Raw genomic sequence first — 16,063 nt, 5'->3', positions numbered from 1 at the left:
GAGCGCGGTGTTTGTGGAGCTGTCGGCTGCGGTGGAATTATGAAAAATAGCAGGCATCGGAGCCGGCCTTCAGCTTCGATTAGGGGAGATGGGACATGACAGGTGCGATCAATACGCAGCCGTTCTATAAAGTGTCAAGTAATGAATCAATTTCGACTAAATTTTCCATTTTTCAGAGGCCGTTCTCCGAGAGAAGAATATCCTCTTTTGTAAAGATATTATTATCGATTTCGGCGGCAATTTGACATCAGGGGTAGTTAATTCCACTCAGAATAAAATTGAAAACACTTGAGAGAGAAAAGAGAGAGGCGAAGAGTGAGACAGAGAGGGAGCGAGGGGGAGGCAGGGAGGGGCTGGGAGGAGAGAGAGATGGATGGACAGAGAGACAGAGACAGAGAGAGGGACACAGAGTGAGTAGAGAGGCCGGGAGAGATGGGGGCAGCAGGAGACAGAGATGTGCAGAGACAGGGAGACACACAGAGAGAAACTTAGACACGCTAACGCTTAGAGTTATGGCAGGGGGAGGAAAACAGAGACGTTTGGAAAGAGACTCAGAGACAGAGAGACAGGATGGGGGCGCCGAGAGAGACAAACAGCATGTGCCTCACAGAGAAACCCAGATGTCAGAGACTTGCCAGAGGGTGCAAAAAAAATGGGCAGATTCAGGGGAAGAGAAAGGCAGAGGGAGAGACACTGAAAGTGGGAGACAGGGAAGGAGGAACTTGGGGAGCTGAGGAGACACTGAGGGGATCTGCACAACAGAGATGAGAGGATCGGGGAGGACAGAACAGAACGGGAGGGGGCAGAGGGCGGGTGAGCCAGGGCTCCCAGGGCAGCGGCACATCCAGAGGGTCCTGGGCTGAGGGCACACATAGAGGTGGGGGTCTGGGGAGAGCCTCCTGCCCGCCTGCGCTGTCCCCCAAAGTCCCTCTGACTGGGGGGAGTGTGTGTGTCCAGGTGCAGACTGCAGGGCTGGCAGAGGCAGAGTGTGAGCGTGTGTTGTGTGTCTTTGAGCATCTCTAAGGGGTGATGGCAGTGTTTGGGGGGGCATGTGTGTGATCCCTGCTGTGTGTGACCTTGCACACGACAGCCCTGGGAGCCCATCTGTGTGTGTCCTGGCTCCTGACTGAGCACACGCTGTGGGTCCTGGCCTTGCAGCCCCATGGGTCTCGGCAGCAGGCAGTGGCGACAACATTTCTGGTTAGTGCCTGTCACATCCCCAGCTGAAATCTCTATTTATCCCAGGGCAGGTCACAGGCTGCCTGGAGGAGAGGAAAGAGGGGCTGGAGGATAGGTCCCCTGGATTCTAAGCAAGAAGGTGGCTGGGGACCTGGACTCCTGGGTCTGAGGGAGGAGGGCTGGGGACCCAGACTCCTGGTCTGGGAGGGGAGGGGACTGGTTGGACAGACACCCATGAACAGGATGGTCTGCAGACACACGATAGGGCTGGCTGGGAAGCTCCTCAGCCATCCAGTCCACTGACCCACCTGAAAAACCTGTACCTGCTGCCCCCTAGTGGACACGGAGATTGGGCCAGTTGACAAGTCAAGGAACCCAGGGAAGGGAAGGCAGAGGGGACAGACCCCATTGGCAGCAGAGACAGAGACACACAGAGAGATATGGACACAGTGACAGGTGGACACATATAGGGACAGAGATGAATAGGGGACATAGAAATAGGCAGGCAGAAGATTGAGACCCTGGTTGAGACTCTGGTTGAGAGAGTGGTAGAGAGGGAAAGGACATGGAGATAGGGACCAAATCAGAGAGGGACAGGGGAAGATGGTGGACAGAGGGGGTCCCCGCAGATAGTAGGCAGAGAGTGAGGGTGACAGGGATGCTGTTGTTGGACAGAGAGAGTCTGGGCTGGTGAGAAGACTCAGGTAGAGTCAGTAGGAGAGAGAGACAGGAACCCTGTGGACAGAAGGACAGTGTGGCGGGGGGATGGCAGACGGATCTAAAGAAGGGAGGAGAGGGAGACATGAAGAAGAGGAGGAGACCTGGGGAGCAGGCAGAGAGATGCAGGAGGGATAGGCAGACACAGTGAGATGGTCAGAGAGACAGATATACAGAGAGAAAGAAACAGGTGACACACCCAAAAAGACAAGAAAAAGGTCAGCATACAGCGAGTGAGGCAGGTGGGCAGAGGGGTCCAGAGAGCCAGGCCCCAAAAGGCAAGCGGACTCCCTGGGATGGAGCAGAAAGTGGTATGTGGGGTGAGGCTGGACGCAGGACTGAGGGAGACTGGCCTGGCCAGGGTTCCCCGCTGACAGTTTTCCAGAGGCACAGTTTAGGAGTGGAGCTGGGGATGGGGGGCTCCCCCGGCTGGGGTCTCTGCCCGCCACCCCACCCCCTTCTATCCCCCCCACCAGGCGGGCTGCCCGGCGGAGGCGACAGATTGAGCGATGAGACGCATTACGCACTTAATCCGCCTGATTGAATGTTTTGCTTTCGCCCAAATTGAAACATTAAACAACACGGGACGAGAAGAGGCGGCCGCAAATCACTCATGAAAGATTCATCTTCTCCCCGGCAGCCGCCACCGCCCGCCTCCACTACCACCCACCCCAGCCTGGAAGCCATAGGGTGGGGGTGGGGTGGGGGCAGCACCCCTGCCCACTCGGTGGGGCCGCAGCCCTCATGGTCCAAGGAAGTTCTTCCTGGTATCTGGCCTCCATCCCACCTGTGGAGGTGTTCTCAGAAACTAGCACCCCAGATCCCTGGACCAGTTTGGGCAGCATGACCTTGGCCCTGTCTCTGCCCCTCTGTGGTGGGGATCCCTTTTTGCCCCCTCTGGGACCCACCTCTCTAGCTCCCTTCCATGGGGCTCAAGACCTTGGGGCATGGAGGGGTGCTTCTCAGTGGGTTTGGGGCGGGGAGATGGAGGTCTGAGAGCATCCGCCCTGTGCAGGGGGTCTTCCTGGTGTCTGGATCCAGCGGTGCGGGTGCCATCGGGGCTGTGAGTCAGAGGGAGGTGGCCCCTTATGTCAGTATGAGTGGAAGTGGGGGGACAGGGTTGCGTGTGTGTGTTCTCTGTCACAGCAGAGCTCAGTGTGTCTGTCTTGCATGAATGACTATACTTCTGTCTCACTCTGCCTGTGCTGTGACTTTTGTGACTGACTCTGCCTGCGCTCTGTGTGTCACTGACCCCATGCCTATGTGATTGATCTGTGTGTGGCTGTTACTCTATGGGCATGTGGAGATCTGTCTGTCGGCTCATGTGTTCAATGTAACTTTCTCTTTGTACATTCTGTGTGTAGTATTTGTGCAACTTTCAGGGTGTGACTATGTGTGACTTCCTGTGTGTTCATCTATGGGTGCCTGTGTGTTGTGTCTGTCTGTCTGTCTGGGTTTGTGTCCTTGTGTTGCTTGCTCTGAGTCTGACACTGGTCTGCTTTAACTGTTTCATGTCTGGGTCTGTTTTGCGCAGCCCTGGGTCTCTGCGGCTGTCTCTGGGTTTTTATTCCTCTCTGACTGAGAGGGCACCTGCTGGGGCCAGAGAAAAGTCGCCAGAAAAAAGCAGGGTCAGGGTGGGGAGAAGCAAGGCACAGAGGAGGCAAAAAAGAAAGACAGGACGGTGGTGACGCCTGGGAGCAGGGGAGCAGGGAGCGCGAGCAGGAGCTGGGGGGGGGGGGCAGCAGTGGGCGCCACGGCCGGAGCCAGAGCGAGTGATCAATATTCGATTTAGGTTTTAATTCCGGGGCTTTCGGAGCCTGTCAGCCCTGATGTATGAGCTCACACCGGGGCCGCCCAGCCAGCCACCCCACAGATGCCCATGGCCTGGTGGCCTGTCCTGGCCTCAGCTCCCATGCCCCACCAGCTGCCTGCCGATTCTCAAGAGCGGGGAGGGGGGATGAGCTGGGTGGGGCTGGGGAGGAGGAGGTCTTATGAGGCAGAGGTAGGGTCTGCACACGCACCTGTGCTTGAGTTCGCCTGAGTTCACACTTGGTCACTCACTTAACCTGCTATAGCTGCAGACCTGCTCCTACCTGCCTGTACTAGAGGGAGACGGGAATGAAACCCCGGCCCTGTCTGCAGGGACCCTCAGAGGTTCTCCCCGTCTTGGGGACACAATGCTAGAGTCCTAAGGCCTGTCTGTTGACACTGGTCACACATATACCCCTGGGCTCACACATGCCTGTGTCCACACATATCCCTGGATTGAAACACATTTGTGCAGACACAAACTCTGACACACACACACACGAGTTCACACACATGATCCCAGGTCACACAGACACAGGGATAAAGGCGCCACGTGAAGGGAAGGTGGCAGCAACCTGGGGGGAAAATGTTCCTTTAAGAGACAATTAAGAGGCAGAGACAGAGGTAGAAACTCAGAGACGGAGACCAACCTAGAGACACAGGCAGGTAGAGAGCAACAGAGAAAACCTCGGAGAGGAGAGACAGAGACGCAGAGCGCCGGGGAGCTGCAGGGGCGCTGGACTCTGCATAGACAGGGATCAGCGCGGGAGGGGGGTGGGGAACTCTCTTCTTCTCCACATGCCCCCCCAAACCCTGTCTCTCTCTCAGGAAGATGGATCCACCGCCCTGCCTGATGACAATGCTGTCTGCGCAAACTTTAATTAACACTTTGAGTTAATTAGTTCGAGATCATTTAGGAGTAAAATGTTTTTATTAGGGAGGCTGCGAGCCTGTTGATGGATGGGGCGCGATTCGCTCTTCCGCCCGCGGGGACAGCCGTAAACAGAAATCAATCAGGGAGCTCCCAACCCAGCCCCCCCAATGCCAGGCTCTCAGCCCCCTCTGCCTCCTAGGACCAAGGAGTCCAGGCCCCCAACTTTCTCCTCTCTCAGAACCCAGAGTTCGGGTCCCGAGACCGCTTCTCTCTCGGACCCCGGTTTCTGGACCCCCCGCAGACCTCGTAAGACCTTGCGTGGCTCGCGCGGTGGCCGGAGCCCCCCCCCCCCCACGCTCCCTTCTCGGGCTCTCGGGCCCAGGGAGCCGTCGGGGGCTCCCTGGCCGCTGGTCGCACCCGTCCCTCAACTGCCTCCCAGGTCTCTAACTCCGCGTCCCGGAACTTTGTCTGGGTCGGCGCAGCGTCTGTGTCTCATGGCGTCTGTGTCTCGGCCGTCTCGGGTCGGGCTCCCGCCGCCCCTCCCGCCCCGCTGACGGCTTCATCAGGTGTCCCGGCGGCGGGGCCGCGGAGGCCGGGCGGGCGAGGGGAGGCCCAGGGGCGGAGGGGGGGCGGGAGTTCCGGGGCCGATAAATCTTCATCAGGAGGCAGCGGGGGGGCCATTAGGCGCTAATGGGAAGATGGAGGGGCCTGTCGGCCGCGCGGGCCGGGCCTCATTTGTCCTGCTTCCCGCTCCATTGGCCGCCGCCCCCGCCCCACCCCTCCCCCGCCGCCGCGGCGCCCCATTTCCGCTTCGAACCTTAGAAAGGGATGGGGGTGGGGCGGGGGTGGGGCCCTGGGGGTGGGCTCAGAGCGGGGAGTTGGGGTGCGGGGCCGAGGTGGGCTAGGGGGGCGGCCTGGAGCGCGGAGGGTAGGGGTCGGGCGGTGGAGGCAGAGTTTCGCTCGAGGGCCGTGCCGTAGCCAGCGGGCGGGGGAGCGCTGCGGGGAGGGGCCGGCCCGGGAAAGTAAATAGAACTCCCGGGAGGGAGAGGCCCTCGGGCGGGGGCTTAGACGGCCCGCAAGGGGGCCGGGAGTGCGGGAGGCAGGGGTGTGGGCTGCAGCTCGGCCGGGCGCGGATTGGAATTAGGGCCGAGGGTCGGATCGGCGGCCCGGCCGCCGGGGCGCGGGCCGGGGAGGCGCGGGCAGCGTCCCTCGAGGCCCAGGCGCGGCCCCCGCCCGTCGCCGCAGCCGCCCGCTCCCGGACTCGCGCCCCCCGCGCGTCCACTCTGATTTCTCGGCCCATTTTTCTTCCTCTCCTGTCACTCCGGCGCTCGCCCTCCCGCCGGCAGCGGCCCCGCCGCGCTCTGCTTCCCGCGGGAACCCCCGCCACAGCCGGCCCCGGGGGTGAGCCAGGCTCTGCGCCAGAATGCCCCCGCTCGCACCCCGCCCTGGCCCCCTCAGCCCCACCAGAACCACGTGTTCCAGGAGTGTGACCCCCACCCCCCGTCCCGAAACTCCGGAAATGCACGATCGAGCAGCGGAGGGGCCCGAGGCTGGGAGCGGCGCAGGTTTAGCACTTATGGGCCCCAGTCTCCGGTTCCGCTAGAGGGTGTGTCGATACCCACAAACCAAGCACGCGAACCCCCACCCTTCCTCAGAAACTCCCAAGTAGACCTGAGATCTCTAGGATGTGACCTTTACCTTGAGCGGGGTCACCCCAGCTCACACGAATAGAAACCCCCAACCCAGGCCCAGACAACCCAAAATGAAGATTCTGGGTCCCAGCACTACCGACCTCAAACCTCCAGCCTTAGACACTGGCAGGATAAGGGAAATGGGCCTTAACTCAGTCATCCCCAAATCAGTGCCATTGATTCCACAAGTCACTCCCCAAATAGGCACCGCAGATTCAGTCATCCAAGATGAGGCACCTAAACTATACCTTCCTCCCTGAGCCCTATACTTCAGGACCCCAAGATGAATCACCCATGCTGTAGTCAAATGAGCCTTCAGCTGCTGTAACCTCAGCATGTGACCCATTCTCAATACAAACTAGGAAATGGAACCGAAACTCAACCCCCAAACTCAGACTCAATCTAAACTTAAGATGCCCCCAAACTAGACATCTGGCTCCCCAGACTCAGTCTCTTCCTTTTTAAAAAACAGATTTTATTTATTTTTAGATAGAGGGGAAGGGAAGGAGAAAGAGAGGGAGAGAAACATCAATGTGTGGTTGCCTCTCAAGTGTACCCCACTGGGGACCTGGCCTGCAACCCAGGCATGTGCCCTGACTGGGAATTGAACTGGTGTCCTTTTGGTTCACCGCCGGTGCTCAATCCACTGAGCTACACCAGTCAGAGCTCTTTTTTTTTTTTCTTTTAAAAGATTTAATTTATTTCAGAGAGAGAGGAGAAAGGAGGGAGAAAGGGAGGGAGAGAAATGTGATGTGGGAGAGAAAGAGCAATCGGTTGCCTCTCACAAGTCCCCAGCTGGGGACCTGACCCCCAAGCCAGGCACATGCCAGACTGGGAATGGAACCAGCAACCTTTTGTTCTGCAGGCCAGTGCTCAATCCACTGAGCCACACCAGCCAGGGCTCTTTTTCTTTTTTAATTTAATTTTTTTCCAGACCCAGTTTCCACTAAACCAAGATCAGCAGCCCCCAGCAAATCACCCCAACATGAGTCATCTAGGTCTCTACCATCACCCCCAAACCTTCTGGAACCTCAGCATCAACTGCCCTTAAAATACACATTGGAACTTCCCCACTTAGTCACCCCCCTCCATAAGAGTCACAAACTCCTCAATAAATGACACTGAAGCTTTATGATGTCCCAACTATGCCTCTGGTCCTCAAGCTTTGGTTACACACACACTAACCATTAGGGCCTCATAGGCTGTTACTGCCCCCTAAAGTGAGCCAATCAAGTGAAGAACTCCCCAAATCAGGCATCAGGAGCTGACCCTCAAGATCAGTCAAAACCCTCAAGATCCTAAGCCAAATTTTGGGAACCCCACAAATCAGAAAGACTCAAATTCAGAATTTAGGGTGCCTGTCTTAAGCACCCCAGTAGTGTGCTGATGGTAACCATACCAAGTCCATGTTCTAACCCTGGACTTTTTGGGCAGGATCTTGGCAGATGTAATGAAGTGAAGGATCTCAAGATGAGATCACCCTGGATTAGGTGGGTGGGCCCTAAGTACCATGATGAGTGTGATTATAAGAGACAGAAGAGAAGACAGAGAAGGCCACCAGAAAGACAGAGGCAGGGATGCCACAGCCTTCAGAAGCTGGAAGAGCCCAGGAAGGAGCCTCCCCTAGGAGGGAGTGTGGCCCTGCTGTCACCTTGATTTTGGACTTCTGGCCTCCAGAACTCTAAGAGAATATATTTCTGCTCTTCTAAGCAACCCAATTTGTTACCAGCTGCAGGAAACCCATATGGCCTCCCAAACCAAGCCTCTGTGTCCCTAGACTCAGGGACTCCCAAAACTTGGGATGTGGACCCCACAGTCAGGTGCCCCAAATTAGCCTCTAATCCTGGACCAAGCTTCTGGATCATAGTCCAGTTTCCCACATCATAGCACCAGGGACTCACAGTCACCCCGAAATTTGTTAAGTAGGTCCCCAGGCTCATCCAGCCCCGCAGCATTTACGTGGCGTCACATCACTGTTCAGTGAGCCTTGGGATCTCCCACAGGCTGCAACCTCTAACTTCTTCATGGCCACGGCCTCAGCTGACGGCTAACACTGGGACACCTCACAACAGGGCAGCTAGCTCCCTGGTCTCAGCACCCCTAAAATAAAATAAACGCCAGAGCCCTGCTAGTTGTTAAATGCTAAACTCAGCATTTTAGACCCGAGGTGAGTCCACCCTAAACTAGGTATCAGACCCCCAAATTAAGCCACGCCTAATCCAGTCATGTAGGCTCTCCAAGGTCTGAGCCTCCATGTCAGTCACCCCTAACTAGGTGTCTGTGTGATCAGCCGCAGCCGCAGACACCTCCATACTAGGCAACAATACCCCAAACTCTATCACTGCAAACCAGGTACAAAGAACCCCGTGGCAGTCACTTCAAGCCTTAGCAGCTAGGCTTTGAGGCTTAATGAGCTCCAAATTGTATATAACAATTTATCAGAACTCTGTCAGTAACCTCCAAACTAGGCAGCGAGTTCCCCCACCGCTTTTTTTTTAAGGAGGAAGAAAGACAGGGAGAGAAACATTAATTAGTTGCCTCTTGTGTGTTCCCTACTGGGGACCTGGCCCGCAACCCAGACATATCCCATGACTGGGAATCAAGCCAGTGACCCTTTGGTTCGCAGGCCAGTACTCAACCCACTGAGCCACACCAGCCAGGACTCCCCGATCTTAAATGCCCCCCAAACTAGGCTTCTGATAGATACACAAGAATGACACCTCCCCTCCACAGGACATCTGATGACACAGTCAACCACAGGTGACCTAGGAGGGTGGTCACTGCCATCCCAAACTGACATTTGGACTCCCAGTTGGTCATCCCAACCTTGAGGAGCCCATAGGAGGCACCCCTACACTAGACATCTGAGTGGCTTGCCTCAGCTTCTGCAAACTAGGGCTCTAGCCCCCCAGCCTCAGAACCTCCGTCTAGTCGCCAGGGTAAGTTGCCTCTGATTTGGCATTTAGGGCGCCAGCCTTGGTCGGCAAATCAGAATGCAGGCCGCAGTCTCACTCAACCCTAAGTTAACCTTCAGGTCCCTACCGTCAATAAAACCATAGTGAGTCACTCTCAAAATAGGCATTTGAACTCCACAGCCAGTCACCCACAGGCTCAGCATCTGGCCTCCCAATCTCAGGTACCCCCAAACCAGGATGTGGGACACCCAGATGCAGTGCCCCCTAAACTAGTAATAAGGAGGACTCCAAAACGAACATATGGGCTGCCACACGTGGTCACCACTGAACCCCAAACCACCACTCTCAACCAGGTAGCTGAGTCCCCAGGCTCACTGCCTGGCAGGTCCCTTTGCTTTCATGTGAACCTCCCCTCCGACCCACACATGAGTCCACACGGCTGCAGATCTGGAGCCTGGCTTCGGGCTGCCCAAACCAGGAACAGAGGCTTGCAAACGCCCAGAATTTGGCAGGAAGGGCTTGAGTCATCCCCAATTCATTATCTGAAATCTAGCCCATCTCCCCAAGGTAGGTGTGTGGGTCCCCAGTTTTTGGCATCTGAAACAATGTGCCTCTGCCAACATGACCATTTGCCCCGGAACTAGATTTTGAACCTTGGGATCCTGTTGGGTCCAATAAAGGCAGCTGAGCCCCTCACTGCAGGCCTAGAAAGAACCCCCAGCTCGTTGGTTGTGTCCCAGCTTTAGAGACCCCCCAGCTTGGCATTCAGCCCCCAGCCTGAATCCTCCCCACACTGGGTATCTCCACCCCAGTGTCTGTCACCCACACTCACATGTGGAGATGCCTAGCCTTGAGTCATTGGCCTTCAGGTCACAGGCAACCCCATACTCCTCAGGTTCCAAATGCCAGACTTCCACCTTCAGCAGCCCCCAGCAGGGCTCCCCACCCTAGGCCACACTGCTCAGCAGTCCACATTCATCCAGGGACCCCACAGCTGGGTGCAGAGACCCCCTGACTCAGCCACCCCAGGAACTCAGGCGGCAGCTGCCGAAGATGCAGCTGCATTTGGAAAACACTGGCTCCCGGGCTCTGCACACAGGCTAGGGAACTGGAATGACAGTTCCCGCCAGCTCAAACGGAAGAAGGCAACCCTTGGTCTCACGGCCACCAGGTGCACAGCCACAACCCCGCAGTCCCTGTGCCCCAAGCCAGACCCCCGGCCGCCATGCTGCCAGAAACTATGCAGTCGGATTCTTGACCTAATGTCCCAAACCAGACCCTGGGCCCTAATCTCTGCCAAGTGAATCCAGGCCCCGCTTCCCCAGTCACACCACCCCGACAGAGAACTGGGCCCTCGGGACAAAAACATATGCGGTCCCACACTGAGACCCCTGGTTGTGCCTCCCCAAACTAGACAACTGAGCCAGTCTGTCACCCCAAAGTAGACTACCAGGACCCCAGTCTCTGAGCCCTCAACAGTGCGCCCTTCATTTCTATCACCCTCAGGAGACAGGCCGATCCCTCCATCTCAATTCCTTCAAACCCACCAGAATCCCCAATCTTCATTCCTCATCACCCCCAAAGAGATCATGAGAACCCCAGCTCTACCATCCTAAGCAAGAGGATTTGCCCCAGTTTCTGAATCTAAACTATATGATTATTCGAACAAATGGGCCCTGGACTCGGAGACAAGCAGTCAGTGGCACCTCAAACTGGGACACTGTATTCCCACTTATGTCACCCCAAGCAGGGCCTTGGACATCTGGTCTCCACACCTGAGTCTTGTACCTATCTCGTTAAACGGGACAAAAGGGCCCCAGTCATTGTCACTCACACTAGAAAACCTCACACCATCTAGACAACAGCCTGTCTCTCCAAACACGGCAAAGGCTGGGTAAACTCTGCCACGCCACACTCGACAGCCAGAGCTCAAACTGTCTCCACAAGTCAGCACGCTGAGCATCCAGTCACCCACCCAACTATACAACCGAGCTTCAGTCTCAACCTGTCTGCCACCCCCAGGACATTCTGGGGTGCCAGTCCCTGTCCCACAAAACTAGACAACCGGACCTTAATCTCTGCTACCCCAACACACTCTGAGATTCATCATTTTCCTAGAAAACTAGACCACCAGACCCACATTCTCTGACACCCCAAATAGGTCTTGGGGTCTCGGCCTCTCTCACCTCATATGAGACAACCAGCCCCCTAGTCTGTCACCCCAAATACACTCAGAGACCTTAGTTTCTGTCTCACAAAACTAGGCAACCAGACCTCCAAAGTCCATCAGCCGGAATGGTTCTTGGGGCCCCAGATTTTTCCCCATAAGAGGATATAACCAAACTCTCAGTTCCTGTCACCCCAAACATGCCCAGCACCCATCCTCTGACCTGTAATACTAGACATCACACCCCTAGACTCTGCTATCCCAAACGAGACAATGATACCTCTAGGTCTGTCACTCCACATCGAGCAACTTATGCATAATGTGTCACCCCGAACTTGAGACCTGGACCCACAGTGTCTTCCAGTCCCACTCACTCCAAACCAGGCAAGCAAACTCCCACTCTAAGTCCGCTGAAACCAACCCTGGGAACCCTGGTCACTTCATCTCAAACTGGACCACTGGCCCCTAATCTTTGTCATCGCAGATTAGACAACTAAGCTCTTAGTTTCTGTCACCCCAAACTCAACTTCCTAGTCTCTGTCATCCCAAGCCAGGTTCTGGGACCCCAGAACCCCTCATCTATGCCACCCCAATCTAGACAACATCCCCCACATGTGATGTAGAAAATCAGACATCTGGACAGCCAGCTCCTGGCACTGCACGCGAGACAAAGACATCCCATAGTCCTCTGCTTCCATGCCAAGCTGTAGGACCCAGTCAGTTTGTCATCCCAACCAGGAAACAGACCTGTGGTGTCTGTTGCCTCAGCCTGGCCCAGGGGCCACCCAGTGTCTTTCATCTCAAACCAAAACTCTGAACCCCAGTGTCACTCATCAGCCTGAATGAGATAACCAGTCCCTTGGTCTCTATAGCCCCAAGCAAGACAACTGGCCTTGTGTCTCTCCAGCACCCAAAACAAGATAACCAGACCACTACCCCACAGACTCAGAAACACCCAATTTCTTCCTCCCTCCCCTCTCTCTGATTTAGAGCACAGGTGTCCAACCTTCAGCCCACAGGCCACATGCAGCCCAGGATGGATGTGAATGCAGTCCAACACAAAATCATAAATTTATTTAAGACATTATGAGATTTTTCTGTGATTAGGTGTCGCAATGTATTTAATATGTGGCTCAAGACAGCTCTTCCTCTTCAGTGTCGCACAGAGATGCCAAAAGTTTGGACACCCCTGATCAGAGTACATGGCAGGATGTGCACAGGTTATATGCAAATACTCAGCTATTTTTTCAAAAGATTTTATTTATTTATTTTTAGAGAGAGGGGAAGGGAGGGAGACAGAGAGGGGAAGAAACATCAATGTGTGGTTGCTTCTTATGCACCCCTTACTGGGGACCTGGTCTACAACCTAGGCATGTTCCCTGGCTGGGAATTGAACTGGTGACCTTTTGGTTTGCAGGCTCAATCCACTGAGCTGCACCAGCCAGGGCCAAGCCCCAGTTTGTTACAGTACTTCAAACTAGTAATTGAATGCTCAGTCTGGCATCTCAAACCATAAAATTTTGGTGTCTTACCCAGCAACTAGGCTACCATTGTGTCACCCCAAAAGAGACTAGACTCCAATTCTGATACCCCTAAACAAGTTCCAGAAATACCAGTCTTGGTCACCCAAAACTAGACAAGCAAACCCCCAGTCTGTCACCCCAAACTAGACCTTAGAATCCCAGCCCCCATCACTCCAACCTTGACAAAGAGTCCCTAATCTGCCACTTAAGCCTTGAGAACTAGACCCACTGTGTTTTTAAGACAAACTAGACCAGCAGATATTCCCCAGACTCAACAACACAATCCTCCCAGTCACTGTCACTTCACTCTAGGCAGTGAGACCCCCAGTCTCTGTTGTCCCAAGTCATGCAACCGGACCCCCAGGCTCTATCCCCACTAACAGTGTTGGTGTCTCAGTAAACAACCAGGCCCCAATCAGGTTGCCTCTAGCCAAGGGGACGCCTTTCTATGTCATTCCAAACTAGGGCCCCCAACTCCAGATGTGCCACCAAGAATCTCCCTTCTCTGTTACCCCAAGTTAGATAAATGACCTCTGGTCTGTCATCTCAAAGTTGGTAATAGGTTCCCAATTTATTTCTTAAAAAAAAAAAAAAAGACTTATTTATTTATTTATTTATTTATTTATAGAGAGGGAAGGGAGGGAGAAAGAGAAAGAGAGAAAAACATCAATGTGCGGTTGCTGGGGGCCGTGGCCTGTAACCCAAGCATGTGCCCTGACTGGGAATCGAACCTGCAACACTTTGGTTCGCAGCCCATGCTCAATCCACTGAGCTACACCAGCCAGGAGGTTTTATTTATTTTTAGAGAGTGGGGGAGGGAGGGAGAAAGAGAGGGAGAGAAACATCAAAACATAAAAAAAAAAAAAAAAAAAAAAAAAAAAACCACACAAAAACCCTGGCTGTAGCCCTGGCTGGTGTGGCTCAGTGGATTCAGCACCAGCCTGCAAACCAAAGGGTCACTGGCTCAGTTCCCAGTCAGGGCACATGCCTGGGTTGTGACTGAGTCCCCAGTGCGGGGCATGCAAGAGGCAACCACACATTGATGCTTCTCCCCCTCTCTTTCTCCAAAAATAAATAAATTTTTTAAAAAAGAAACATCAGTGTGTGGTTGCCTCTTGTGCCCCCCCTACTGAGGACCTGGCCTGCAACCCAGGCATGTGCCTTGATCGGGAATTGAACCAGTGACCCTTTGGTTTGCAGGCTGGTGCTCAATCCACTGAGCCACACCAGCCAGGGAGATTCCCAATTTCTATTATCCTGAACCAGAAAATGGATACTTAGCCCAAACAAGACAAACAGATGCCCAGTCTGATGCCCAAAATGAGGCACAGGCACTCCCTGGCTCTGCCACTCCACACTGGACAACTGGGTCCCTTGTCCCTGTCACCCCAAACCTGGCCCACGGGCTCTTTAATCATGGAGCTGATAACCACATCCCTAATCTGTCACTCCCAGTCAGCCAACTGGAGCCCCCAGCCTCCATCACCAAAACTGACAACAAGACTTTTGGTCTCTGTCTCTTTGATGAGACACCAAGCCCCCGGTTTCTGTTACCCCCAAACAAACCTCTCAACCTCAACATCATGCAGGCAGGGATGGGTAGGAAGATGGACCCTAAGTCTTGACAATCCTGTATGTAATCTTCTGGTCTCAGCATCTCAATAGCTCAACATCAGCATTAGGGACCTGCAGTCAGTCACCCCAGCAAGGCACTCGATCACGTTCACTGCAGGTCCGGCAGCCTAAACTGGATGCAGTGACAACCCACTCTGTGGGTACTGTGGGTATGAAGACTCAGTCTCCTCTGAGAAGCACTGCACTGGTATCTGGACCAACAAGCAAAACGCTCTCTGTTACCCCCAAATTGGGCTTGGGACACTGGTCTCCAAGTAATCCAGGTGCCTCACTCAGGGCCTCAGACACCCCAGGTCTCATCTCCCGGTACAAGCCCGCTTGCTCCTCGGAGAAGGTCTGGAGGAAGCACATTCTCGCCCTCCGGTGGCTGCCACTGGAAGCGCATACCTAGTCACTGTCAAAGGACCAGTGCAGATGCCAGGCCACCTGGTGTTTGCATGTTGCCGTCTTGCCAGAAGCTTGAAACCTAGGGATCAACCTTGCCGGCTCCCTCCCACTCAGCTCCCATGCAAGTCAGTCACCAAGTCCCAAGCCTCTTCCTCCTGAGTCCACCTTCCGTGTCTGTCCTCTCCATTCCACGCCCCTGCCTCATCTTCCCCAGCTTGGCTCATGCTCCCTGGTCTCACTCCCTCTAGCCCATCCCCACACCACCCCAAAGGGATATTATCATCGTTCATACCTGACCCTGTCCCTCCCCTGCCCAAAACCCTCCCATTATTCCACGTGACCTTAAGCTAAAATTCAAAGACCTTACTGTGGCTTGCTGGGCTTGTGAGCTGTCCCCCAACACCCTCCCACCATCGTCTTCTAAGGCTGTCCCCTCACTCCTAAACACAGCCTTGTCATTGAGCAGGTCCAGCCCCAAGGTCTTTGCAACTTACTGGTCCTTCTGCCTGGAATACTCTTCCACCAGACCTCCAGGGGGCAGTCTCCTCCTCACTGCCCCGCAAGGCCTGGCCTCACTGCTGTAAGTGAGCCCTGCCTTTCCTCAACTACTCTCTAGCCTCACCCGAACTCACTTCACTGGCTTCCCAGCACTTAAGACCCTCTGGGAGTTTCCTGTTGCTGGTTGTTTGGTTTGTGGATTTCGGCTTTCCCACTGAATGTGAGCTCTGTGTGGACAGGGCCTCATCTGTTTGCGGCCCTGCTGTTTCCTCAGCATCTTAGCCAGCGTGTCCAGTAGGAACAGAGTACGAGCCACAAATGTAACATTACATTTGCTACTTAGTCAATTGTAAGAAGTCAATTACAAAAGAGAGAGCAATTTAAATCATTTTACCTAACATATATATTTTTAAAGATTTTATTCATCTATTTCCAGAGAGGGAAAGGAGGGAGATAGAAAGAAACATCAATGTGCGGTTGCTGGGGGCTATGGCCTGCAACCCAGGCATGTACCCTGGCTGGGAATCAAACCTGTGACACTTTGCTTCGCAGCCTGCGCTCAATCCACTGAGCTATGCCAGCCAGGGCTCCTAACATATTTTCCTTCCAATGCATAACCAATATCAAAAGGGGAAAAACGTATAGGGAATAAGTAGCATAAATGGAAG

General features: G+C 54.5%; 2 protein-coding genes across 2 annotated transcripts in view; both read left to right on the top strand.

Moving 5' to 3' along the window:
- The window catches only part of LOC118497666 (carcinoembryonic antigen-related cell adhesion molecule 21-like), an 834,765-nt gene that overhangs the window by 204,832 nt on the left and 613,870 nt on the right, over positions 1-16,063 (top strand). The gene's annotated exons all lie outside the window — the stretch shown is intronic.
- LOC118497667 (carcinoembryonic antigen-related cell adhesion molecule 1-like) overlaps positions 1-16,063 on the top strand; it is a 746,496-nt gene that overhangs the window by 121,758 nt on the left and 608,675 nt on the right. The window lies entirely within an intron of this gene.

The sequence above is a fragment of the Phyllostomus discolor genome, chromosome 12 (genome assembly GCF_004126475.2).
Source record: "Phyllostomus discolor isolate MPI-MPIP mPhyDis1 chromosome 12, mPhyDis1.pri.v3, whole genome shotgun sequence".
Lineage (NCBI taxonomy): Eukaryota > Metazoa > Chordata > Mammalia > Chiroptera > Phyllostomidae > Phyllostomus > Phyllostomus discolor.
This window is presented reverse-complemented; position numbering and strand designations above follow the sequence as displayed.